A 27,031-nucleotide genomic window follows, 5' to 3' on the forward strand; every position below is an offset into this window, starting at 1 on the left:
AAATAGGAATCTCCTTTCCTGTTCTGCAGCTGTGTTCTGATATCAGACATTATAGAATACAATTCTGCTGCAGTAACAGAATCCTTCTCCAGACTTTTAATAGACTTATTAAAAAAAAACATAAATGAATGGACAAAATAGAGAAAGCACTCCGCTAATGTGAGCGTTGTACTTAATCCATCTTCTTGGTTTTCAATGAAGGTCCATATAACTGGATGGCAGTTTACCTTTCCATATTTTAAAAAATAGACTTTTATGGATTCCCAGTTAAGTAGCAGTCGATCTACTGCTGCAAAGAGGCTTAACCCCTTAAGGACCAATGCAAATAAACCTGTACGCCCCTGAAAGACCAGGCCTGTTTTTTCAAATCGGGGATGTCTGTCTTTCTTAGAGAATAACTCTGGTAACGTTTTGCCAATCACGATAATTCTGACATTGTTTTTTTGTCACAAGTTGTCCTTCATGTACATAGTAAAAGTAAGCCGATATCATTTGTAGTTTTTTTTTACAATGCAAAAAATCATGAAATTTTTACAAAAAATTACGATTTTTTGCTATTTTAACACTAATTGGTTGCATATATTTATACTTACTGACCAAATAGTTCATGAAAGTTATACTTTCAGATGTCTACTTTATTTTGACGTCATTTTTTAGTTTTTAATTAACATTTTAAATTAGTTAGAACCCTAACAATTTAACTTGAAATTTTGAAAATTTTGGAAATTTGAAAAGTTAATTTTTTTTATGTGCTATGCAAGGTTTGCAGAAATTAAAAGGTAGTAGAACATAGGAACACCCCCCCCAAATGACCCCATTTTAAAAACTAGACCCCTCAAGGTATTCGCTAGGGGGTACAGTGAGTATTTTAACACCATAGTTTTTTGGCAGGAATTATTACAAAGTCAGTGTTAAAAATTCGAAAACTGCAATTTTTCACAAATGCATCATTTGGGGGGCATATTTTTTGCACATCACTTCTGATATTGAAAGAAATGCACCCTATATTTTATTTAGCTGCTTGTCCCATGTTCGGAAATACCCCCGCTTTGGCCATATATGGTTCCTTGGCCGCGTGGTAGGACTCAGAAGGAGAGGAGCGCCATTTGGCTTTCAAGGCAGAACAGTACCCCCACCCCCACAAGTGACCCCATTTATATACCGCACCCCTACAAGTTATTGGCTGGTCGGCTGGCAGTATAACGCGTCTGTCTGTGACAGTTAAGGCTCCTGATGGATATATCCGCCATGTTGTGGGAATAAGCACCCGCTCATGGCGAATATATCCATCACTGCTGCGGCTGGGTAGCTCAGTGTGTCCGCTCATGACTGCTGGCGGAAAATCCGCCGCTATGAGTGGACGCACAAAGCTACCCAGCCGCAGCAGCGAGCTCATTATCGTGACTGCTGCATAATGTGTAGGATCACGTGGCGGACATCCGCAGCATATTACATGCTGCCGATGTCCGCCAATGCGATCCTACACATTATGCTTTTTTTTTTTATTAGATTCATTTAATAAATGTATATTTAATATATATTTTTTTTTACACTTTTATTACATTTTTATTTATTTTTACACTTTTATTTTATTTATTTATTTATTTTTACACTTTTTAATGCTTTGGAATACTTAGTATTCCAAAGCATTACGGTTATATGCTGCCTGCCAGTTTTCACTAGCAGGCAGCATATTTCACTGGCAGGCAATACCCAGGGCAGACCTGGGGGTCTTTGTAGGACCCCCGGCAGCCCAGGTATGCAGCAGCACCCCGCGATCGCGATGCGGGGTGCTGCAGGAGAGACAGAGGGAGCCCCCTCCCTCTGTCAGAACTCCTTACAGCGCGCGGTCACTTCTTACCGCGGCTGTAGGGGTTAAACTGTCGGGAGTGAAGTGAACTTCACTCCCGGCAGTGCGGCCACACACAGCACCCCGCGATCGCGCTGCGGGGTGCTGCAGAGAAGACAGAGGGAGCCCCCTCCCTCTGTCAGAACTCCTTACAGCCGCGGTCACTTCTGACCGTGGCTGTAAGGGTTAAACTGCCGGGAGTGAAGTGAACTTCACTCCCGGCAGTGCGGCAGGTCCCGGCCAGCCGCTGACACACACAGCACCCCGCGATCGCGATGCGGGGTGCTGCAGGAGTGACAGAGGGAGCTCCCTCCCTCTGTCATAACACTTACAGCCCGCGGTCACTTCCGACCGCGGCTGTAAGGGTTAAAACTGCCGGGACCAAAGTTTACTTCGGTCCTGGCAGTGCAGCAGGGTCCCGGCTGTGTGATACAGCCGAGTCCCTGCCGCGATCTCGTGGGTGCACTGGGCAGCACCCACGAGAAGAATGGACGAGTATAGACGTCCAGGTGCGGGAACGCCCGCCAACCTGGACGTCTATACTCGTCCTTGGTCGTTATCGGGTTAACCACCTTGTTGGCACATGCCGGAGGACATTATGATATTCCTGGTGCACAAATTCAAAGCAGAATTTGAGTTCAGTTACATTTTTGGCACTGGAGGAAAATTCATTAAATACTTTGAGCACCAAGTTCTCAACATCAAAGCTGAGCACTTTCAGCGCATGCCTTGCTGTGTTGTGCAAAACATGACAATTGCAGTTTGCTTTTATAAGAGAAGGCTGCAGGTCTTTTAGTCTACGGTAAACAGAGCAGTTTTTACCATAATTAACTGATGCATTGTCTGCAGTATATGCAATCATGTTTTTAAGGTCTAGGTTAAGACCAGATAGCACATCAACAAGATGTTTACACACAGACTCAGAAGACTCATCTGGTTCTTCATAAAAATCTAACAGCCTGTCATTGATGCCATTGGTAGCACTAAAGAACCGAACTGCCAATGGAAAGAATTTACTATTCCTCTTGTTGCTTGCATCAGTTGCGACAGAAAATTTGCACAGATTTTTTTGCATTTCTTTAATTACATTGTCGACAGAGAATGGTGCCAGCACATTTTCAACAAGGCATTCCATCTTTGTTCTGCCAAGATGCACCTTGCTTGCAACTTGGGAATCTGGGAATAACTTGACATGAAGTTTTGCTCCACAGTCAGCAGATAAACAACTGTGATGGTGTTTAACTGTGTGGAACACCTGTGTCAGTTCAGTAGCAGTGACAACATCTTGTTCTTTGCTTTGAGTGGTAGGAAAAAACTTTGTAATTATTTTGTTTTGCTTTTTGCTTTGCATTGCCAATATATGTTTTTCCCCACTGCATGCTGCTTCACAGCATCAATACCATCATACCTTATGCTGAACACACGCTCACACACTATGCACCGTACACTATTATTATCACTTGCTTTTGCAATCCAGGGCTTGAAGTTTACATCCAGTAGCCAAGAGTCATTAAAAGTGCAGTTTCTCGATCTGGGTTTCTTCTTTGGTGGTGAAGACGGGGACATTTCCTGCTCAGCCATCTCTTTCCTATTGTTGTCAGGAACTTTAAGGTTGTCGCCTCTCTGCAACAGCGTTAATTTATATTAGCTTCTATTACCCTCTTAATGAAATGATGATTTTTCATTTTTTTCTCCTCATCTTTAAAAATTCATAATTCTTTAAACCCTTTTGGCCTTAAGGACACAGCAAATTTCAGTTTGTGCACTTTTGTTTTTTTCCTCCTCCTCTTCATAACTCTTTAAATTTTCTACCTGCAGACCCATATGAGGCTTTTTTTTTGCATCACCAATTGTACTTTGTAATGACATCCCTCATTTTACCACCAAATCTATGGCGTGTAATCTGTGCTCTATTGCTCCAGTCTGGTTACCCAGGCTTGGAGCAATCAAGCACCAAAGATGACGGAGAGGCAGGTAAGGGCCATCCATACAGCAGATCGGGACCCCACGATATCGTTGCGGTTGTCCCAATCAGCCCCCTGAGCTAACCAGGAATGGGAAAACATGCATTTAGGCACCACAATCAACTTTGATTACGGTGCCTAAAGGGTTAATGCTGATAGCAGCCGGGACCGTGCCACTATAATACTTGCTCACCGCATGAGCGAGCGCTAAATACTGGGACCAGGGTGTACAGGTACGCCCTTGGTCCTTAAGAGATAAAGTTTCCATCTACAGACCCACATAAGGGCTTGTTGTTTGCAGGTGATGGCTGCAATGAGATGTCAGCCAATAGCCTGATATTTAGCAGGGGAGCAACAGCTTTGTCAATGCAGCTCTGAGTGTGACTAAAGCATAAGACAACATGTTGAAGACCAATCTAAGCTGAGTATGGCGGCACTTACTGTACAGGGTTGACGTTGCTCAGAAGGGTAGCGTGAGTTGACAATTATGGAATTCTGAGGATGGTCTTCAGGCACAATCTCAATCTGCATCAAGGCAAAAACATTTGTAAGCACTCAAAAAGTCAGAAAAAAAAGGTAGGTAAAGTGGATGAGCTTTGTAACATTTCTGAAATACACTGCAGATTCTACTTTAAAAAAATATATATATGTAGTACTCCTTTTGAGCAGTTAAAAAGACAAAAATGTCCCCATTCCACCCAAAACCCACACACAATAAACTAAAATTTATATATATGTAAGAAACACTAAATTTCCATGACCAATAATACTGGTATACAAGGAGTAAATATATACCACCACACAATAACTGGATAATACCGCCATGCTGTACTGAATAAAACCACTATACACAGACCAGTATACTATAATGAATCTGTATACAATATAAGTGATTATATACAGGACCATATGGCGGTAGATATCAGCTGTACACAGGATGTATATACCATATAAGTGATTACAGTTACATTGTGGGACTCACAATTCCGTCTTTTGTGATGAGCAGCGTCCTCTTTCCTTTTCTTCTCTGTTCGGATCAGACCGCCAAGTGGATCTCTTAACATCTGCAGGACAAACATGTCAGACTTTACATTTTTCCAGTGCCCTCCTCTACACAATCTTTCCATCTATAGGCCCACAAACTGTAATAAAGCCCTCCTTGGTGTCCTGCACAGTAAAAGGGCAGGTAGGTAGGTAGCCAGGTAAATAGGTAACTAGGTAGGTAGATCAGGAAGCCGGAAATGTAGGTAGGTGACAAGCCAGGTAGTTAGGGGGCTGGCTATGTAGTTAGGCAGCCATGTATGAAGGCCAGGTACATAGTTAGATAGCCTGGTATGTAGGTAAGTAGTTAGGCATCCAGGTATAAAGTTAGGTAGCCCCCCCCCAATAAGTATAGGCAGTTACACCCCCCCCCCCCCGTTCCCTATAGGCAGAGTCACCCCCTCTCTTCACCATAGGTATAGGCAGTTACCCCCCTCCCTCTCTTCCCCATAGGTATAGGCAGTTACCCCCCTCTCTTCCCCATAGGTGTAGGCAGTTACCCCCCCTCTCTTGCCCATAGGTGTAGGCAGTTACCCCCCCTCTCTTGCCCATAGGTATAGGCAGTTACCCCCCCTCTCTTCCCTATAGGTATAGGCAGTTACCCCCCCTCTCTTCCCTATAGGTATAGACAGTTACCCCCCCTCTCTTCCCCATAGGTATAGGCAGTTACCCCCCCTTTCTTCCCCATAGGTATAGGCAGTTACCCCCCTCCCTCTCTTCCCCATAGGTATAGGCAGTTACCCCCCTCCCTCTCTTCCCCATAGGTATAGGCAGTTACCCCCCCCCCTCATCCCTATAGGTATAGGCAGTTCCCCCCCTCTTCCCCATAGGTATAGGCAGTTACCCCCCCCCCTCTCAGTAGGTATAGGCAGTCCCCCCCCCCTCTTCCCCATAGGTATAGGCAGTTACCCCCCCTCTCTTCCCCATAGGTAAAGGCAGTTACCCCCCTCCCTCTCTTCCCCATAGGTATAGGCAGTTACCCCCCTCCCTCTCTTCCCCATAGGTATAGGCAGTTACCCCCCCCTCTCTCTTCCCCATAGGTATAGGCAGTCCATCCCCCCCTCTCTTACCCATAGGTATAGGCAGTTCCCCCCCCCCCCCTCATCCCTATAGGTATAGGCAGTTCCCCCCCCCCTCTTCCCCATAGGTATAGGCATTTCCACCCCCCCCCTAATCCCTATAGGTATAGGCAGTCCCCCCCCCTTCTTCCCCATAGGTATAGGTAGTTTCCCCCCCCTCTTCCCCATAGGTATAGGCAGTTACCCCCCCCTCTTAGTAGGTATAGGCAGTTCCCCCCCCCCCTCTTCCCCATAGGTATAGGCAGTCCCCCCCCTAATCCCTATAGGTATAGGCAGTTCCCCCCCCCCCTCTTCCCCATAGGTATAGGCAGTTCCCCCCCCCCTCTTCCCCATAGGTATAGGCAGTCCCCCCCCCCCTCTTCCCCATAGGTATAGGCAGTTACCCTCCCTCTTTCTTCCCCATAGGTATAGGCAGTTACCCTCCCTCTTTCTTCCCCATAGGTATAGGCAGTTCCCCCCCCCTAATCTCTATAGGTATAGGCAGTTCCCCCCCCCTCTTCCCCATAGGTATAGGCAGTTCCCCCCCTCTTCCCCATAGGTATAGGCAGTCCCCCCCCCCCTAATCCCTATAGGTATAGGCAGTCCCCCCCCCTCTTCCCCATAGGTATAGGCAGTTCCCCCCCCCTCTTCCCCATAGGTATAGGCAGTCCCCCCCCCCTCTTCCCCATAGGTATAGGCAGTTACCCCCCCCCTCTTAGTAGGTATAGGCAGTTACCCCCCCTCTCTCTTCCCCATAGGTATAGGCAGTCCCCCCCCCTAATCTCTATAGGTATAGGCAGTTCCCCCCCCCCTCTTCCCCATAGGTATAGGCAGTCCCCCCCTCTTCCCCATAGGTATAGGCAGTCCCCCCCCTCTTCCCCATAGGTATAGGCAGTCCCCCCCCTCTTCCCCATAGGTATAGGCAGTCCCCCCCCCTCTTCCCCATAGGTATAGGCAGTCCCCCCCCCTCTTCCCCATAGGTATAGGCAGTTACCCCCCCCCCTCTTAGTAGATATAGGCAGTTCCCCCCCCCTCTTCCCCATAGGTATAGGCAGTTCCCCCCCCTAATCCCTATAGGTATAGGCAGTTACCCCCCCCCTCTCTCTTCCCCATAGGTATAGGAAGTTACCCCCCCCCTCTCTTCCCCATAGATACAGGCAGTTACCCCCCCCCCTCTCCTCCCTGTAGGTATAGGCAGTTACCCCCCCCCCTCTCTCTTCCCCATAGGTATAGGCAGTTACCCCCCCTCTCTCTTCCCCATAGGTATAGGCAGTTACCCCCTCTCTCTCTTCCCCATAGGTACTGGCAGTTACCCCCCCCTCCCTATAGGTATAGGCAGTTACCCCCCCCCCTCTCTCTTCCCCATAGGTATAGGCAGTTACCCCCCCCCCCTCTCTTCCCCATAGGTATACACAGTTACCCCCCCCTCTCTCTTCCCCATAGGTATAGGCAGTTACCCCCCCCCTCTCTCTTCCCCATAGGTATAGGCAGTTACCCCCCCCCCTCTCTCTTCCCCATAGGTATAGGCAGTTACCCCCCCTCTCTCTTCCCCATAGGTATAGGCAGTTACCCCCCCCCTCTCTTCCCCATAGGTATAGGCAGTTACCCCCTCTCTCTCTTCCCCATAGGTGTAGTAAGTTACCCCCCCCCTTCCCCATGGAATTGAGGTGGGGGGGGGGTAATTGCCACAGGGGAATTGGGGTGGGTGGGGTGGAATTCAGAGACACACAAACACTGACTGACTGACACACACATAGTAACAGACACACTTACCTACTACCGCAGCACCTCTCCAGTCTCCTCTCTCAGTCTCGGCGAGTGACGTGACGTCCTGCGCGGGTCTGCGGAGTGACATCACTTCCGCAACGTTCCTCCGCAGCCGCTGATCCAGCTGCCCGGCCGCACAGCACTGCCAGGTAAAGTTCTGGGACTGGGAGACAGGGACAGCCTCGGAGTCAGACAGGGTGCTGTGCTGAGAGCGGCATGGTGCGGGCGTGCGGCCCGCACCCCCGCTCAGCGGCGCCGGCACCGAACAGAACCGGAGTTTTCTTTTTTTTAGGTTAGTGTGATGACACTAGTGAATGAAAAATACCGGCCATTGCATGGCCGGTATTTTTCATCCAAACTTACCGGCACAGCCCGGAATCTGAATGAAAATACCAGCTGTGCCGGTAAAATACCGGCAGGGTGGCAACCCTAGTTGGCACTGGTGTTACGGCGGCGGTGGTCGCTGCCCAGTGCTACGCCATTTTATGCTAGGGACATTAGGGACCCACTCTAAATAGGTGGCCTTGACGTGGCGAGGGAACTTGTACTTTTTGATCAAAATGTATACTAACAACCTGTTAGTTTTTGAAATTATGCTGAGAAGCAAGTACAGGGTGGGCCATATATATGGATACACCTTAATTAAATGGAAATGGTTGGTGATATTAACTTCCTGTTTGTGGCACATTAGTATATGTGAGGGGGGGAAACTTTTCAAGATGGGTGGTGACCGTGGCGCCATTTTGAAGTCGAACATTTTGAATCCAACTTTAGTTTTTTTCAATAGGAAGAGGGTCATGTGACACATCAAACTTATTGGGAATTTGGCAAGAAAAACAATGATGTAACTTTATTCTTTCCTGAGTTATTTACAAGTTTCTGACCACTTATAAAATGTGTTTAATGTGCTGCCCATTGTGTTGGATTATCAATGCAACCCTCTTCTCCCACTTTTCACACACTGATAGCAACACCGCAGGAGAAATGCTAGCACAGGCTTCCAGTATCTGTAGTTTCAGGTGCTGCAGAATGGGCAAAACAAAAATTGGAACAGGACCCTCAGTTTAAAAAGAAGATTTTGTTTAGTGATGATACAAATGTGGTGTCCCGGTACCGTATTTCATATTGTACCTTTGTAGAGGTCCCCATAGTCAGAGTCCCTAGGAACGTCGGGGTCCCTCTTCTTTAGTTATCCCCTCGTCACCCCTCAGTTAGTTCATATTTGTATAGACATTCATATAAACATAAGAGTAAATATGTATATATTCAATTGCCGACCTGTTCAGCGTAGCAGGACCTGCAGGTCATGTGATTAGGTTCAGAACTCTATGGTTTTCTAAAGGACCTTTGGTGGTTTTAGTCATGTGTTCACCCACAATGCAATGTAATGGTGAGTGACAGTTGTTTTGGACCAATCCAAAACGGCCTGCCCATATAAGGGAGCCTCGGCCATTACTCGCTCTCTTGGGTTGATGATTCTGGATGAGGTAGGACCTTTGCAACTTTCAAACACGTTTACTAGGCCAAAGCCTTGCAGCCTCGGCCTATATCAAAGCGGTTATACTAAGCAATTCCCCGCTACTCTCCGCAAGATCACTGGACCTAAACACACCTCTAAATCCAGCGGATCTATGCTACAAAATCTCTGAGAAGCCAAATTGAGCTTATCTAATCCCAACCAACTGTCAATCGCTGCTCAGCTATATCTATAGAGACTCTGTTATCTGGACTGTTACTATTGCTGCATGTACAGAAATTCTTCAGTAAAAGTTCCTGCAAGTTTTCAGTTAACTGTGGTTGTGGACAATCCTTTATTCTACATTCACCTATTGCTCTTGGGAAGGGTGGCGATAAGCCTATCAGGATTACAGTATTTAACCCCCACCCTGGCGTCACGAGTGACAAGGGTTAACAGCGCCCTTTATTATTCTGAATAGCAACACCCTAACTACCCTACACCCCACAAGGCTTTATTCCTCAAGTTTACCACAAAGCCTTTTTGGCGTTGCACGAACAGGATTCGGTGTGTGCCTGCTGCTGTTGCCACTAGTGAAACTGTACTCCCTGTCAGGATCCGGGTTGGCGAAGGGTGAGGACACTGGAAGTGGATCCTCTGTACCAGAGAGGTGATGGCGTGGGCCGTACCAGGGGAACGGAGTCTAAGGGGTTACTGGTATTCACCAGAGCCCGCCGCAAAGCGGGATGGACTTGCTGCGGCAGGTAACACCCAGGTCGTTCCGAAATGTCGCAGATAGTTACCAAGTATCTGATTTACTCTTTCCACTTGACCGTTGGATTGAGGGTGGTAAGCAAAACAAAACAAAAATTTTGTTTGATTTTTACTTGACTGCAGAGTGCCCTCCAAAATTTAGAAACAAACTGGACGCCTCTGTCTGAGACGATGTGCGTGGGAAGCCCGTGGAATCGAAAAATATGAAGAAAAAATTGTTTCGCCAATTGAGGCGCAGAAGGTAGACCCGGCAGAGGAACAAAATGAGCCATTTTAGAAAAACGATCAACGACCACCCAGATGACTGTATTATTGCGAGAAGGTGGCAGATCGGTGATGAAGTCCATACCAATATGGGACCATGGCTGTTCAGGTACAGGTAAAGGAAGGAGGAGACCTGCCGGCTTCTGGCGTGGAGTCTTGTCACGGGCAGAGGTAGTACAAGCCCGAACAAAATCAGTCACATCCTTCTGCAAGGTGGGCCACCAATAGTGTCTGGAAATCAACTGCTTCGATTTCTTGACACCAGCATGTCCGGCCAAAAGAGAAGAATGACCCCATTTAAGAATTTTGTGGCGAAGGCGTGGAGGTACAAAGGTCTTCCCTGGAGGAACTTGCACAAGAGTGGTAGGAGCGGAGGAGATGAGACACTCAGGAGGTATGATGTGCTGTGGAGGGGCTTCAGATTCGGAAACATCGGTGGAACGTGATAGTGCGTCAGCTCTAACGTTCTTCTCAGCTGGACGAAAATGAATTTCAAAATTGAAGCGGGCAAAAAACAATGTCCATCTAGCTTGTCAAGGATTTAATCGCTGGGCAGTCTGGAGATACGATAAATTTTTATGGTCCGTGTAAATGATGATGGGATGCAGGGACCCTTCTAAAAGATGTCTCCACTCCTCGAGTGCCAATTTAATAGCTAAAAGCTCACGATCTCCAATCAAATAATTTTTTTCTGCAGGAGAGAAGGTCTTGGAGAAAAAGCCACACGTGCGATTTTTCCCAGTAGTGGTCTTTTGAGTTAAAACAGCACCGGCACAAACAGAAGAAGCATCTACTTCAAGGATAAAAGGCTTTGAGGGGTCAGGCCTGGACAGGTGCAGAAGCGAAGGCAGCCTTGAGCAGATTAAAGGACTCCTCCGCCCTAGATGGCCAGGACCTCGGGTTCGCGTCTTTTTTGGTCAATGCTACAATAGGTGCAATGATGGTGGAGAAGTGGGGAATAAATTGACGATAGTAATTAGCGAACCCGAGGAAGCGTTGGATAGCTCGCAATCCAGAGGGGCGTGGCCAATCCAGAACCGCAGAGAGTTTGACAGGATCCATTTGAAGGCCTTGGCTGGACACGATGTAACCCAAGAAAGGTAGACTACTGCGTTCAAAGAGACACTTTTCTATCTTAGCGTAAAGGTGATTTTTGCGTAGGCGCTGTAACACCTGACGGACATGGAGGCAATGTTCCTCAGGGTTAGAAGAAAAAATAAGAATGTCATCCAGGTAGACCACTACACAAGTATATAGCAAGTCATGAAAAATCTCATTGACAAAGTCCTGGAAAACTGCTGGGGCGTTGCAAAGGCCGAAAGGCATGACAAGATACTCAAAATGTCTGTCACAGGTGTTGAATGCAGTTTTCCACTTGTCTCCTTCACGTATACGGATAAGATTATAAGCCCCTCTTAGATCGAGTTTGGTAGCAATTTTTGCTCCCCGCAGACGGTCAAACAATTCAGAGATAAGGGGGAGTGGGTAACGGTTCTTAACGGCAATTTTATTTAAATCGCGGTAATCGATGCATGGGCTTAGGGTTCCATCTTTCTTAGCAACGAAGAAGAATCCTGCTCCAGCAGTAGACGGAGATTTTCTGATAAATCCTTTTTTTAGATTTTCTTGAATATACTCAGACATGGCTTGGGTCTCTGGGGCAGAGAGCGGATAAATCCTGCCACTCGGTGGAGAAGTACCAGGAAGCAAGTCAATAGGGCAGTCAAAGGGTCTGCGTGGAGGTAAGACCTCTGCTTGCTTTTTACAAAAAACATCGGAAAAGTCCTGGTAGGCCTTAGGCAGGCCTGGCAGAGAAGAAGCGATGGTTACTTGACTGATGGGTAAGGTCTTAAGGCATCGCAGGTGACAGGTAGGACCCCAACTTCTAATGTCCCCAGAAGACCAGTCGAGAGTAGGAGAGTGGAGCTGGAGCCAAGGCAAGCCTAGTAAAACTTGAGAAGTACAGTTGGGAAGCACAAAAAATTCAATCTCCTCATGATGGAGGACACCTACGTTTATGCGCAAGGGCACAGTGCGATAGCACACGGTACAGTCCAGATTCTGTCCGCTGACAGAAGAAATGAAGAGAGGCTTGTCGAGACGGGTCACAGGGATGTTGAATCTGTTGACTAATGAGGCCTCAATGAAGTTACCTGTTGAACCTGAGTCCAGAAAGGCCACAGCAGAAAAGGCAGATTTAGCAGGCAAAGAAATCCGTACAGGTATAGTTAAGCGTGGAGAGGTAGAATCCACACCCAGTAACGCCTCTCCCACGTTTACTAGGTGCGTGCGTCTTCCCAGACGCGGAGGACGAATAGGACAGTCCTTCAGGAAATGTAAGGGGGGAGGCGAAAAAATTTTCGCATCAAGAATGTGCAAACTACGAAACGAATACATGTTACGATCCTCTGGTCCGGTCAGCACAGGAAGAGTTAACCTGCTGCCGGAGAAGCGCGCAAAAAAGTTCCGCGCTGCGCCACGTCCCGCCCCTGGCTGCCAAGTTGCTGTATCGCAGCCAAAAGGGAACTTGGAAACAGAGGAGTTGTTTCTGGGAGGACAGGAAGTCGGGGCTGCACCAATGACGTCCTTCCTGCCGGCCGCCATTTTGGGGAAGCCCAGTATAAAAGAAACCCTGCACAGCAACCTCTTCATTCTGCACAGGGAGCCGGAGAGTACAGACATGGAGCAGAGCAGTGTTCCACGTGGTGAGAACACCAAGATGGTGCCGGAACAAAGGAAAGTTGTGGCGGTCGCAGCCCAACTGTTCCAAGAACTTGCTGACCGTTTGCAGCAGTTGTCATTAGACGAAGAGGGGCCTTCAATCTTCCTCCACTGCCTGATGATGACGACGATTGGCCAGACACATCTCCAGCAGTGAGCACAGTGACACCTGGAGGTGCATCGCCAGTGAGATTGTCCTCTCACCACAGGACTTGGGGCTCGTGGGCCGAAATCCCTTCGGAGGAGTCTGCAGTGAGTACCCCGCCAGAGGCGGCCTTTTCCTCCTCCTCCAGCCCTGAGCCTGAAATACCCCTATCCAACTTGCCAAGTGTACGACCGCGCTCACCAGATTTGCCCCAGTGGATTTTTAGGGACGAGCTGGGACTCATCGAGTATATGCACGCGGTTCTACAACCTACACCTGGGAAGCCACTCCCACTAATTCCAACCGCGCAAAGAGAAAGGGCCCTTCAGGAAGCCGAGCTGGCTGAGCTGATGGACAAATTAAAGGCCCGACACAGAAAACTGTATGCCCCTAAGCATGTACATTTGGCTCCTGAGGAAAGAATTTGTTATCAGGAGAATACTAAAGAAATGAAAGCATTATTCATCCGCAAACGGGATCATCCCCGAGAAGGGGAGGAGCCTTTAGAATGACAAAGAGCAACTGTGGCCAAGTTCGACAAGGTCAGAGGTTATGGGACACTCCTAGATTGCCACACAGGGCAAACCATCCTCGTAAACCGGCGAGCAGTACAGAGGCCATATCTTCATAAAAAGTTCTACTCTCTGGAGGTGGGTGAGATAGTGGAATACACCCCCGTCCAGGGCCTGCGTGGAGAATGGGCTGCTGCGGTCACCAGACCAACAGCCCCAACACAGCTTCCCTTCAAATACTTTCCGTTTACAGTTTGGGAATCGGATCCATTCAACCTGAAGCCTCCACCACCGTACTCAAGGAGGTGGTGGAGTCTTCTTCTGTGTACAGCAAAGTGTCAAGACCTGCTCAAGACCAAGAAAGTAAGCCCAAATTGCGGGCACCAAAGACCGTACCTAGGCCCTCTCGGAGCAATGAGAGTTTGCCTCCTGCACAGGTACCAACATATGTACCAAGGCCCTCTTCCGACGTGGAGAGTTTGCCTGCTTCCAGGGTACCGACTAAAGTACTTTGGCCCACTCCTGGCATGGAGATGGTGCTAAAACCTTATGCACCAACCTTGATCCCGACAAGTAAGCCCCTGGTCACTTTGAATCCCACTGTTACCCATTCTACTCTCACCAATGTGGTGTGGGAGAGTTACATTAACTCCCAGCCAGCCCCTGATCTTGGAAGGGCTAGGGGGTCTATAAGAGGCACAAGAAGAATACGGATGAATGTTTTCTGAAAGACTGTAAAATAATGACTGTTGCTTTTCTTTGCTAACCACTTTTGTTTTCCAGTAACCAAGTTCAAGAAAATTGTGCCTAGCAGGACTATGCTAAGACTGTTACAGTTCCAAGTTCAGCAACGTAACCATTAAGCTTTGTGCCTGACCATCAGGTCAAGAGACTCCTACCAGTAGGAGATTCGTAAGTTTTGTGCCCGGCTGATTTGGGGCAGCCGTGAAACATAGACTCCTAGTGTAGGTGGACTGCAGATCCTTTCACGCTCGTTTATGTATATACCTCTATACAGGGGCGGACACAGCAGAGGGCCCCTGTGCAAAAAATATGCCTGGGCCCCCCCCCCCCCCCCCACCAACACAGATGAACATATAAATGCAGATAAATCTATGCTGCACAAAGGGGGGCTCTAAATCTATGCTGCCTAAAGGGGGGCTCTAAATCTATGCTTTAGATATAGGGCTACCCTTTAGGCAGCATAGATTTAGATCCCCCTTTAGGCAGCATAGATTTAGAGCCTCCCTTCAGGCAGCATAGATTTAGATCCCCCTTTAGGCAACAAAGATTTAGAGCCCCCCTTTAGGCAGCATAGATTTAGATCCCCTTTAAGCAGCATAGATTTAGAGCCCCCCCCCCCCCTTTAGGCAGCATAGATTTAGATCCCCCTTTAGGCTCTGCTGCCTAAAGGGGATCTAAATCTATGCTGCCTAAAGGGGGATCTAAATCTATGCTGCCTAAAGGGGAGCCCTATATCTACAGCATAGATTTAGAGCCCCCTTTAGCCAGCATAGTTTTAGAGCCCCCCTTTAGGCAGCAAAGATTTAGAGCCCCCCTTTAGGCAGCATAGATTTAGAGCCCCCCTTTAGGCAGAATAGATTTAGAGCCCCCCTTTAGGCAGCATAGATTTAGAGCCCCCTTTAGGTAGCATAGATTTAGAGCCCCCTTTAGGTAGCATAGATTTAGAGCCCCCTTTAAACTATGCTGCCTAAAGGGGGGCTCTAAATCTATGCTGCCTAAAGGGGGGCTCTAAATCTATGCTGCCTAAAGGGGGGGGCTCTAAATCTATGTTGTAGATTTAGAGACCCCCTTTAGGCAGCATAGCTTTAGATCCCCTTTAGGCAGCAGATATTTAGAGCCCCCACATCAGGCACTGGCAGCATACTTACATCTGCCGGCGGGTCACGGGATGCGGGGACTTCTTGGAGGTGTGCGCTATAAGTGATGTGTGCCGCGCAGGAAGTCGGCGTAGCGGCGCAGCGCTGCGCTTGCAATGACGTCACTACGCGCACCTCCGCCAGGAAGTACCCGCATCCCGTGACCCGCAGGCAGATGTAAGTAGCTATTAGCTCCTGCCCGGCGCCCCAAGACTGCATGTCCCGGGCGTCGGGACACGAGAGCAGGGCTGCCATCAGAAATTTTGGGGCCCCTTACACAGCTCAGGCCTGGGCCCCCTGGACACCCCTCACAGTACCGCCAATTGCACATATCGCGTTGCATGTCCTATGACGTATAACATGATACCAGTATCAGCATTACAAATTGGGCTGCTACCCCCATGCATTCTCCCCCTTGATCAACGTCCTGTGCCATTTCAACCACTCCCCACTGTGCTATATCATTTGCCACCCCTTGATCCTCCCCATGCCACTTTATTTCCACTCTATGGTCCCCCCTGCCACTTTATTCCCCCTCCTCTGATCCCACCCCCTGCCACTTTATTCCCCCCCCCTCTGATCCCACCCCCTGCCACTTTATCCCCCCCTCTGATCCCCCCTGCCACTTTATCCCCCCTCTGATCCCCCTGCCACTTTATTCCCCCCGATCCCCCCTGCCACTTTATCCCCCCCTGCTACTTTATTCCCCCCCTCTGATCCCACCCCCTGCCACTTTATCCCCCCTCTGATCCCACCCCCTGCCACTTTATCCCCCCTCTGATCCCCCTGCCACTTTATTCCCCCCCCCGATCCCCCCTGCCACTTTATCCCCCCCTGCCACTTTATCCCCCCCCCCCCAGATCCCCCCCTGCCACTTTATTCCCCCCGACTGATCCCCCTCCCTGCCACTTTATTCAGAGATAATGGGGAACAATTATCAGATCCTGTGCAGAGGGAAAGTGGTGCAGTTGTAGATCGCTCCTTTAATTTTTCAGATGCCTTTAAAAAAAAAAAAAAAAAGGAACAATCTGGTTGCTATGGGCAACTGCTCCACTTTCCCTCTGCACAGGATTTGATAAATCTCCCCCATTATCTGTGAATGTCATGTGTGTTGTGGCCTCTGTGATTACTTGTGGTTTTCTCCTGATGCCTCATATACATGTTTTTAATTTGGTTGGTGTTAACAAAATAAACTTTTAGCGATATGTGGAGCCTTTTTTTGTTTTGTGTAGGTACTTTGTTTTGGAGTTTTACCCTTACAGTTACAGTCGCCGGCAGATCAGCCAGATATTGTGGCAGCAGTGGTGGCCGGTCACAGGGGGCTCAGTCATGATTGTGACGGCTGCGACCATGAGATTTATACCACTTGTGTATTACAGCCAGAATACTTTTCATTTTACACTTTCAGACCTATATGAGGCTTGTTGCTTTTTGTGCCACCAATTTTACTTTGTAATGGCATCAATCATGCTACCATGAAATACACAGAAAAAAAAAACCGCCATTTTGCAACCTTTGATGGCTTCCGTTTATACAAAAAGTAGTATACTTAAAATCCTCCTCTTCTGACCCCTATAACTTTAGCATTTCTCCATATACTGGGATGTGTGAGGGCTCATCTTTTGCGCTTTGACCCATAGTTTTTACTGGTACCATTTTTGTTTTGATGCGACTTTTCGATCGCTTTTTTTAAAATAAATTTTTTATGGTATACGAAATTACTAAAAATTAGCAATGGTGGACTTTGGCATTTTTTAACAATTATGCCATTGACCGTGTGGGATAATTAACGTTATATTGGAATAGTTTGGACATTTATTTATTGATTCTTAAAACAATAAATGTGGTGGGTGTGTTAAATGCAGTGTGTGGGAATTATATAGTGCAGTGTTTTCCAAACAATGTATCTCCAGCCGTTGCAAAACTACAACTCCCAGCATGCCCAGACAGCTGTTGGCTTTCTGGGCATACTGGGAGTTGTAGTTTTGTAACAGCTGGAGGCACACTGTTTGGAAAACACAGACATAGTAATTTGTGTGTGAGTATGTAGTATAGGTTACCTTCACATGATACACATTCCCCTATACAGGAACTTCTTCCTGGGCCTCCATTGCATAGTAGTCAGGCTCCTCCCACCCATGTGACTGATCACATGGCAATGACATCACCAAAGGTCCTCTGCCTCCCATACACGGCCCGATGTTCGGCAGTTATCGCTCCATTGTGCTGCTGTCGTCTGTAAGAGCCTTATCCAGGGAGGAGAGGACTAGGGTTGCCACCTTTCCCTCAGAAAAATACCGGTCATGGGTGTGGCTATGTGGGGGTGGAGCTACAAAAGGGGAGGGGCCAGATTGCACAGGGGCTGAGGGATCAGGGGTTTAAGAAATGGCATGGGGGATGGGAGGGGGGTTTAAGAAATGGCATGGGGGATGGGATGGATACAATATATATGCGGGGGGAGTTTTCCTATATCGCACAAAAAAATTTACATTTAGAGAATACCTACCAAAACCCTATTTATGCCGGCGGCGGCGGTAGTGGTGGTGCGCGACAGCAACGCTGGCTCTCTCTGATGACGAGTGACGTCCCCCTGCGCAACGTCAGATAAACAGGCTAATCAGACAGTATCACACATGACAGATTTAGATGCACAGGCTCAGCAGACAGTATCACACATAACAGGATTAGATACACAGGCTCAGCAGACAGTATCACACATGACAGATTTAGATGCACAGGCTCAGCAGACAGTATCGCACATGACAGATATAGATACACAGGCTCAGCAGACAGTATCACACATGACAGATTTGGATATACAGGCTCAGCTCACAGTATCACACATGACAGGATTAGATACAGAGTGCAGCAGACAGTATCGCACATGACAGGATTAGATACAGAGCGCAGAAGATAGTTTCACACATTAAATCAGTGTTTCCCAACCAGGGTGCCTCCAGCTATTGCAAAACTACAACTCCCAGCATGCCCGGACAGCCAAAGGCTGTCTGGGCATGCTGGGAGTAATAGTTTTGCAACAGCTGGAGGCACCCTGGTTGGGAAACACTGCATTAAATACACAATTTTGCAGAGAGGTCTCACCAGTCTCTTGTCTTCACTTTCTCCTTTCCCCGGGCGGCTCCAGGTTAAGGAATGTCCAGGGGTTGAGGAGGAATGGGGGGGGCAATTATTTATCCCATGGGGCCACATGAGAAACTAAAAATATTGTGGAGGGTCGGGTAGTTTTTCCCCAGATTAGGCAGCATAGTTGTCCCCCAGATTAGGCAGCATAGTTGTCCCCCAGATTAGGAGCATAGTTGTCCCCCAGATCAGGCAGCATAGTTGTCCCCCAGATTAGGAGCATAGTTGTCCCCCAGATCAGGCAGCATAGTTGTCCCCCAGATTAGGAGCATAGTTGTCCCCCAGATTAGGAGCATAGTTGTACCCCAGTTGTCCCCCAGATTAGGAGCATAGTTGTACCCCAGTTGTCCCCCAGATTAGGAGCATAGTTGTACCCCAGTTGTCCCCCAGATTAGGAGCATAGTTGTACCCCAGTTGTACCCCAGATTAGGAGCATAGTTGTACCCCAGTTGTACCCCAGATTAGGAGCATAGTTGTACCCCAGTTGTCCCCCAGATTAGGAGCATAGTTGTACCCCAGTTGTCCCCCAGATTAGGAGCATAGTTGTACCCCAGTTGTCCCCCAGATTAGGAGCATAGTTGTACCCCAGTTGTCCCCCAGATTAGGAGCATAGTTGTACCCCAGTTGTCCCCCAGATTAGGAGCATAGTTGTACCCCAGTTGTCCCCCAGATTAGGAGCATAGTTGTACCCCAGTTGTCCCCCAGATTAGGAGCATAGTTGTACCCCAGATTAGGCAGCATAGTTGTCCCCCAGATTAGGCAGCATAGTTGTCCCCCAGATTAGGCAGCATAGTTGTCCCCCAGATTAGGCAGCATAGTTGTCCCCCAGATTAGGAGCATAGTTGTCCCCCAGATTAGGAGCATAGTTGTCCCCCAGATTAGGAGCATAGTTGTTCCCCAGATTAGGAGCATAGTTGTCCCCCAGATTAGGCAGCATAGTTGTCCCCCAGATTAGGCAGCATAGTTGTCCCCCAGATTAGGCAGCATAGTTGTCCCCCAGATTAGGCAGCATAGTTGTCCCCCAGATTAGGCAGTTTACCCCCCCCCCCCCCCTACACACACACACACACACACACACACACATATATACACAGACACATAGAGACACAGACACATATAAACACAGACACATATATACACACAGACACATACACAGACACATATATACACACAGACACACACACAGACACATATATACACACAGACACACACACAGACACATATATACACACAGACACACACACAGACACATATATACACACAGACACACACACAGACACATATATACACACAGACACACACACAGACACATATATACACAGACACATATATACACACAGACACATATATACACACAGACACATATATACACACAGACACATACACAGACACATATATACACACACACATATATATATACACAGACACTCACCCGCCCTGCGCAGCAGAGGGAGACAGAATACACGGCCTCTCCCCTCCCTGCTCTGCCTATGGAGGGTTGTAAGACTGAACGGGGCAGAGAGAAGGCGGGGGAGGGGGAGAGAGGAGACAGGAGGTCACGCCCCCTCCCCAGCACTGTACAATCTCTTCCTGTCATCGCACGGAGCTCTCCCTGTCACAGGCTGGTGGTGTCAGACCTGGGCATTGTACGGCCGGTCATGAAAGAAGTTCTCTTCTGGGGATGCTGCTCCGTCCGCCCCTGTCAGTGAATGAAAAATACCGGCCATTGCATAGCCGGTATTTTTCATCCAAACTTACCGGCACAGCCCGGAATGTAGATGAAAATACCGGCTGTGCCGGTAAAATACCGGCAGGGTGGCAACCCTAGAGAGGACAGATGGCAGGAAGTATTTTGCAGCTGCCAGTGAAAGCAGGAGGCTGCTGCTTAAATAGCAGTATTCTGTGCTGGGGCTGCTGCAGGGGGGTGCAGCAGGGGCCCGGCCCCCCCTGGGATATGGGGCCCCTTACTGGAGTACTGGCTGTACCCCCTGATGGCGGCCCTGCACGAGAGATACAAATGCCGCCTGCATCATTCAGGTCCCATGGTAGGGCCGGCCCAGCATGAGAGGGGGCCTGCCGCCGACGGGCCCCATCTCACACTGGGCCCCTGTGCAGTTGAACATGTTGCACGTGTGATATGTCCGCCCCTGCCTCTATATGCATGAGACTTTCTTGCTAAAAATTGCACTTATCAGGTGTATGCGCCTGAACCTTGTTGGAGCGTTAATAAATGTGTAGGTCTGTATAATAAAAATGTATATGGTTCTTGTACACAGAAAAATAGCTTTGTGTCTGTGTGCATAAAGAGTAAGTAAGTGTTGTACACGAAAAAATGTCCACTAGATGCACGTGTACACTAAAAACAAAAAACGTAAATAATTATTGTATACATGTACATACAAATGTATAGAGATACTAAAAAGGTGTTTAACCCCTTAAGGACTCAGGGTTTTTCCGTTTTTGCACTTTCGTTTTTTCCTCCTTACCTTTTAAAAATCATAACCCTTTCAATTTTCCACCTAAAAATCCATATTATGGCTTATTTTTTGCGTTGCCAATTCTACTTTGCAGTGACATTAGTCATTTTACCCAAAAATGCACGGCAAAACGGGAAAAAAAATCATTGTGCGACAAAATCGAAGAAAAAACGCCATTTTGTAACTTTTGGGGGCTTCCGTTTCTACGCAGTGCATATTTCAGTAAAAAATTACACCTTATCATTATTCTGTAGGTCCATACGGTTAAAATGATACCCTACTTATATAGGTTTGATTTTGGCCCACTTCTGGAAAAAATCATAACTACATGCAGGAAAATTTATACGTTTAAAAATGTCATCTTCTGACCCCTATAACTTTTTTATTTTTCCACGTACAGGGCGGTATGGGACTCATTTTTTGCGCCGTGATCTGAAGTTTTTATCGGTATGATTTTTGTTTTGATTGGACTTTTTGATCACTTTTTATTCATTTTTTTAATGGTATAAAAAGTGACCAAAATACGCTTTTTTGGACTTTGGAATTTTTTTGCGCGTACGCCATTGATCGTGCGGTTTAATTAATGATATATTTTTATAGTTCGGACATTTACGCACGTGGCGATACCACATATGTTTATTTTTATTTTTTTTTACACTGTTTTATTTTTTTTTATGGGAAAAGGGGGGTGATTCAAACTTTTATTAGGGAAGGGGTTAAATGACCTTTATTAACACTTTTTTTTACATTTTTTTTTGCAGTGTTATAGGTCCCATAGGGACCTATAACACTGCACACACTGATCTTTTACACAGATCACAGGCGTGTATTAACACGCCTGTGATCAGTATTATCGGCGCTTGACTGCTCCTGCCTGGATCTCAGGCACGGAGCAGTCATTCGCTGATCGGACACCGAGGAGGCAGGTAAGGGCCCTCCCGGTGTCCGGTCAGCTGTTCGGGACGCCGCGATTTCACCGCGGCGGTCCCGAACAGCCCGACTGAGCAGCCGGGTCACTTTCACTTTCGCTTTAGAAGCGGCGGTCAGCTTTGACCGCCGCTTCTAAAGGATTAATACCGCACATCGCCGCGATCGGCAATGTGTGGTATTAGCCGCGGGTCCTGGCCGTTGATGAGCGCCGGGACCAACGCGATATGATGCGGTATCGCGGCGCGATGCCGCTTCATATCGCGGGAGACGGCGCAGGACGTAAATATATGTCCTGCGTCGTTAAGGGGTTAAGTAGTTGCTAAATAGGTGACACTCCCGGCTCCTCCGAGAGTAGCATTCCAGTCGCCAATCACTAGCACCTCTCATCAAGTACAACTACCCTTAAGATAGCAAGACTAACTATTAAGCAGTACTTGCACACATGGGGGGAGATGTATCAATGTTGTTATTGGTAGACGTTTTTTGTAGATCATTTTGGTTGGTCTAAATTTGGAGCAATTTCTCCAAATTTATCAAACTTGTTCAAGCCCCATGATAAATTTCGTGCAATGGTCTAAATCTCCACAAAGTTTTATTTGTAGACCTGTTCTACACCTCACAGGAAAAGTGGTGTATCCTGGACGGTGGGCTTTTGTTCTTTTGTTTTTCAGGATTCCACTGAGGTTTTTTTTTTGTCCACCAGCAAAAACGCCTGAAAAACGGTCCCAGCTTTTCTTGCATTTTGGTAATTTTTCTTGGAGGAGATTTATCAAAAACTGTACAGAGGAAGAGTAGTGCAGTTGCCCATGGCAACCAATCAGATTGCTTCTTTACAAAAATGAAAGGAGCAATCTGATAGGTTGCTATGGGCAACTGCACCGCTCTTCCTCTACATAGGTTTTGATTAATCTCTCCCCTTGTGTTTTTTCTTGCATTTTTGCTGGTGTGCGGAAACAAACATTTTTGTACCCTGTGTGCATTTTTTTCACTGCAGGTACTACTCCATGGGTCGGATGCAGAGCGCCCGCCCCACGGAGTGTAAGGAGGTAAGGAGTGATGTATAGCATATACATATACAGGGTGCAGAGCATCACTACTTACCTCCGCCCGCTGTATAGTATACAGGGGGCATAGTGTATCCATGTATACTATACAGGAGCCCGGCAAGGAAAGAGTTAACCCACACTGCAGCTCTGAGTTAAATCTTTGTGCGCTCTCCTGTATATACAGCCATCTATAGATGACTGTATATACAGGATACAGTAGGCAGACAAGAACAGTTGGAGGCTCCCTGTTACACACTGCAGTATGGGCGCACTCACCAGGTGAGATCGCAAATGATGTCCTCAACTTTTTTTTTTCTCATTTCAGATACGTGAATGCGGAGGACTACGTCAGATTCAGTGTATTGCGATGATGACCAGCTTTTTTTTAATGTCAATAAAAGGTTTAATGAGGGCTGTGTGGGGAGTGTTTTTTTTTTTTTTAAATACATTTTTTTTTTCAATGCCGGGCTTAGCGTTAGCCACAAAAACAGCTAGCGCTAACCCCCAATTATTACCCCGTTACCCACCGCCACAGGGTTGCCGGGAAGAGCCAGTACCAACAGGCCTGGAGTGTCAAAAATAGCGCTCCTGGCTGGGGTTATTTAGGTTGGGGAGAGCCAGTAACAATGGTCCTCGCCCACCCTGGTAACGTCAGGCTGTTGCTGATTGGTTGGTATCTGACTGACACTGAAAATATGGGGAACCACACACTTTTTTTTATTGCAAAAAAAAACAACACATAGGCTTCCCCATATTTTCAGTGTCAATCAGACACTAACCAATCAGCAACAGCCTGACATTACCAGGATGGGCGAGGACCATTGTTACTGTTCCTCCCCAGCTTAAGTAACCCCAGCCTGTTACCGCCTAGGCCAAGGAGCGCTATTTTTGATGCTCCGAGCCTGTTGGTAACGACTCTTCACGGCACCCCTGTGGCGGTGAGTACCGGGGTAATAATTGGGGGTTAGCGCTAGCTGTTTTCGGGGCTAACGCTAAGCCCAGCTTAGTAATAGATTCCGTCTACAAGACGGCTTCCACTACTAAGCCTGAAATTTCAATTATAAAAAACACAACACATGAAATAAAAAATGGATTTAAAAAAACACTCCCCCACAGCCCTCGTTAACCCTTTTATTGACATTAAAAAAATGCTAGTCATCGTCACACTCCACCGAATATCAGGTAGTCCTCTGCATTCACTTATCTGAAATGACAAGAAAATAAAAACACGAAAAATGGGTCAGTACATTTTTGGCGCTCTCCCCTGGGTAGAGCGCACATAATGCAGTGTGTTCCTAAAGAGGGAGCCTCCAATTGTTGCTAAACTACAACTCCCATCATGGGGGCTGTAGGTAAACAACAGCTGGAGTCTCCCTGTTTGGGAACACACTGCCAAAAAGGCTCTGTTCCCATTATGCAAAATGCATAATGAGAACAGAGCCATACTTACCACCCTGGCCTGGACTGTGAAGCTCCGCCCCCTAATGATGTCATCACTAGGGGGCAGGGGCGGAGAAGTTGCAAGGGGTCTCAAGAGTGAGACCCCTGAGATCCGTCAGTCTGCTCTTGGACTACTACTCCCATCATGGGAAATTTTGAGTCCCATGATGGGAGTAGTTGTAGTACCGCAGTGCTGAGGAATGGCTCTTACACATCCCCCAGCTGCGAAACTGTATTGTGACTGTTAGGACTACTACTCCCATCATGGACAGACTCTGTCCATGATGGGAGTTGTAGTCCTCGGGCTGAAGGACAGATCACAGCAGGTCATTCTCCAGAGACCCGCTGCGATCTGCATTTATTAACTTAAAAAGCCAGCGGCAACACTGCACTCCCCTCCGCCCCCTCCTCCTGTATACAGATGTCACGATTCATAATCCCCGCCGCCGGGAGAGGGGAGCTCTGATTGGTGGAAAGCTATTCACCACTATTAGCCAATCAGTGCTCCTGTCTTCTGGCGGGGATTATGAATTGTGACAGGTCTATACAGGGGAGCTTCTACAGTATATAATTGTTATGTGTACTGTACCCCCCCCCCCCCCCAGACTAATACTGACCCCTTCTATAGTGAGCGCTGGGACCGCTGTGTGATTGACAGGTCCCCAGCGCTAGTGTCCGGCCCCACCGACCTTTATATGTTATAAATCTTTATGATACACACTGCCCGTCCTCCTCTTCATTCTTCTCATACCGGAGACGAGCGGCTTCTGTATCATAGTCTATAGACAGAGCGCCCCCTCCCGGCCTCCACACTGCACGGGGCTGGGGTCAGAAAACGGCAGGGGGCGCTCTGACTATAGTGAAAGCAGAAGCCGCTCATCTCCGGTATCAGAAGAATGAAGAGGAGGACGGGCAGTGTGTATCATAAAGATTTACAACATGTAAAGGTCAGTGGGGCCGGACACTTGCGCTGGGGACCTGTCAATCACACAGCGGTCCCAGCGCTCACTATAGAAGGGGTCAGTATTAGTCTGGGGGGGGGGGTACAGTACACATAACAATTGTATACTGTAGAAGCGGCTCCACTCGCTCCCCTGTATAGACCTGTAACAATTCATAATCCCCACCAGAAGACAGGAGCTCTGATTGGCTAATAGTGGTGAATAGCTTTCCACCAATCAGAGCTCCCCTCTCCCGGAGGCGGGGATTATGAATCGTGACATCTGTATACGGGAGCCGGCGGCAGCGCAGTGGAGCCGCATGTACCGCCGACTTTTTAAGTTAATAAATGCAGATCGCAGCGGGTCTCTGGAGAATGACCTGCTGCGATCTGTCCTTCAGCCCCAGGACTACAACTCCCATCATGGACAGAGTCTGTCCATGATGGGAGTAGTAGTCCTAACAGTCACAATAGAGTCCCGCAGACAGGGGATGTGCGTCTCTCAGCGCTCCGGTACTACAACTACTCCCATTATGGGACAGATTCTGTCTCATGATGGGAGTAGTTGTAGTACTGCAGTGCTGAGAGACGGCTCCTGCATCCCCCACCTGCATCTTCCACCGTCTGCCATTTTGTACGAGTCCTTGCTAGCACTCTTAGGTTTAGACTACTTTTCTTGCAAAAAAGCGCAATTGCGCAAAAAAACCATCTACTTTTTTTTTGCGCAATTGATAAATACCAGTCCACTGGATGTACTGTAGACCAAACTGGTGACAACTTTAGAAAACTGTCCACCAAAAAAAACGCAGCTCTATGCAAAAAAAGCGCAATTGCGCAAAATTTGTAGACGTGAAAAATGGTCTAAATGCAATGATACATGTCCCCCATAGTACCTCAAATAGCTCACTTAACCCCTTAAGGACTGAGCCCTTTTTCACCTTAAGGACTGGGACATTTTTTGCAATTCTGACCACTGTCACTTTAAACATTGATAACTCTGGAATGCTTTTAGTTATCATTCTGATTCCGAGATTGTTTTTTCGTGACATATTCTACTTTAACATAGTGCTAAAAATTTTTGGTAACTTGCATCCTTTCTTGGTGAAAAATCCCAAAATTTTATGAAAAATTTGAAAATTTTGCATTTTTCTAACTTTGAAACTCTCTGCTTGTAAGGAAAATGGTTATTCCAAATAATTTTTTTTAAATTCACATATACAATATGTCTACTTTATGTTTGCATCATAAAATTGACGAGTTTTTACTTTTGGAAGACATCAGAGGGCTTCAAAGTTCAGCAGCAATTTTCCAATTTTTCACAAAATTTGGAAACTCGCTTTTTTTCAGGGACCAGTTCAGGTTTGAAGTGGATTTGAAGGGTCTTCATATTAGAAAAACCCCATAAATGACCCTATTATAAAAACTGCACCCCCCAAAGTATTCAAAATGACATTCAGTCAGCATTTTAACCCTTCAGGTGTTTCACGAAAATTCACAATCTTCATTTTTTACACTCGCATGTTTTTGTAGACCCAATTTTTGAATTTTTGCAAGGGATAAAAAGGAGAAAAATTTTACTTGTATTTGAAACCCAATTTCTCTCGAGTAAGCACATACCTCATATGT

At 47.3% G+C, this 27,031-nt stretch overlaps 1 protein-coding gene across 1 annotated transcript in view; it reads right to left on the bottom strand.

Annotated features, from left to right (window-relative positions):
• The window catches only part of AVIL (advillin), a gene marked incomplete in the record, with an annotated part of 310,689 nt that extends 292,473 nt beyond the window's left edge, over positions 1-18,216 (bottom strand). The window contains 3 exon segments of the mRNA XM_056562628.1: positions 4,255-4,338; positions 4,796-4,877; positions 17,938-18,216.
• Positions 18,217-27,031: the final 8,815 nt, after the last annotated feature.

Source organism: Hyla sarda, chromosome 2 (genome assembly GCF_029499605.1).
Source record: "Hyla sarda isolate aHylSar1 chromosome 2, aHylSar1.hap1, whole genome shotgun sequence".
In the NCBI taxonomy this organism is placed as follows: Eukaryota; Metazoa; Chordata; class Amphibia; order Anura; family Hylidae; genus Hyla; species Hyla sarda.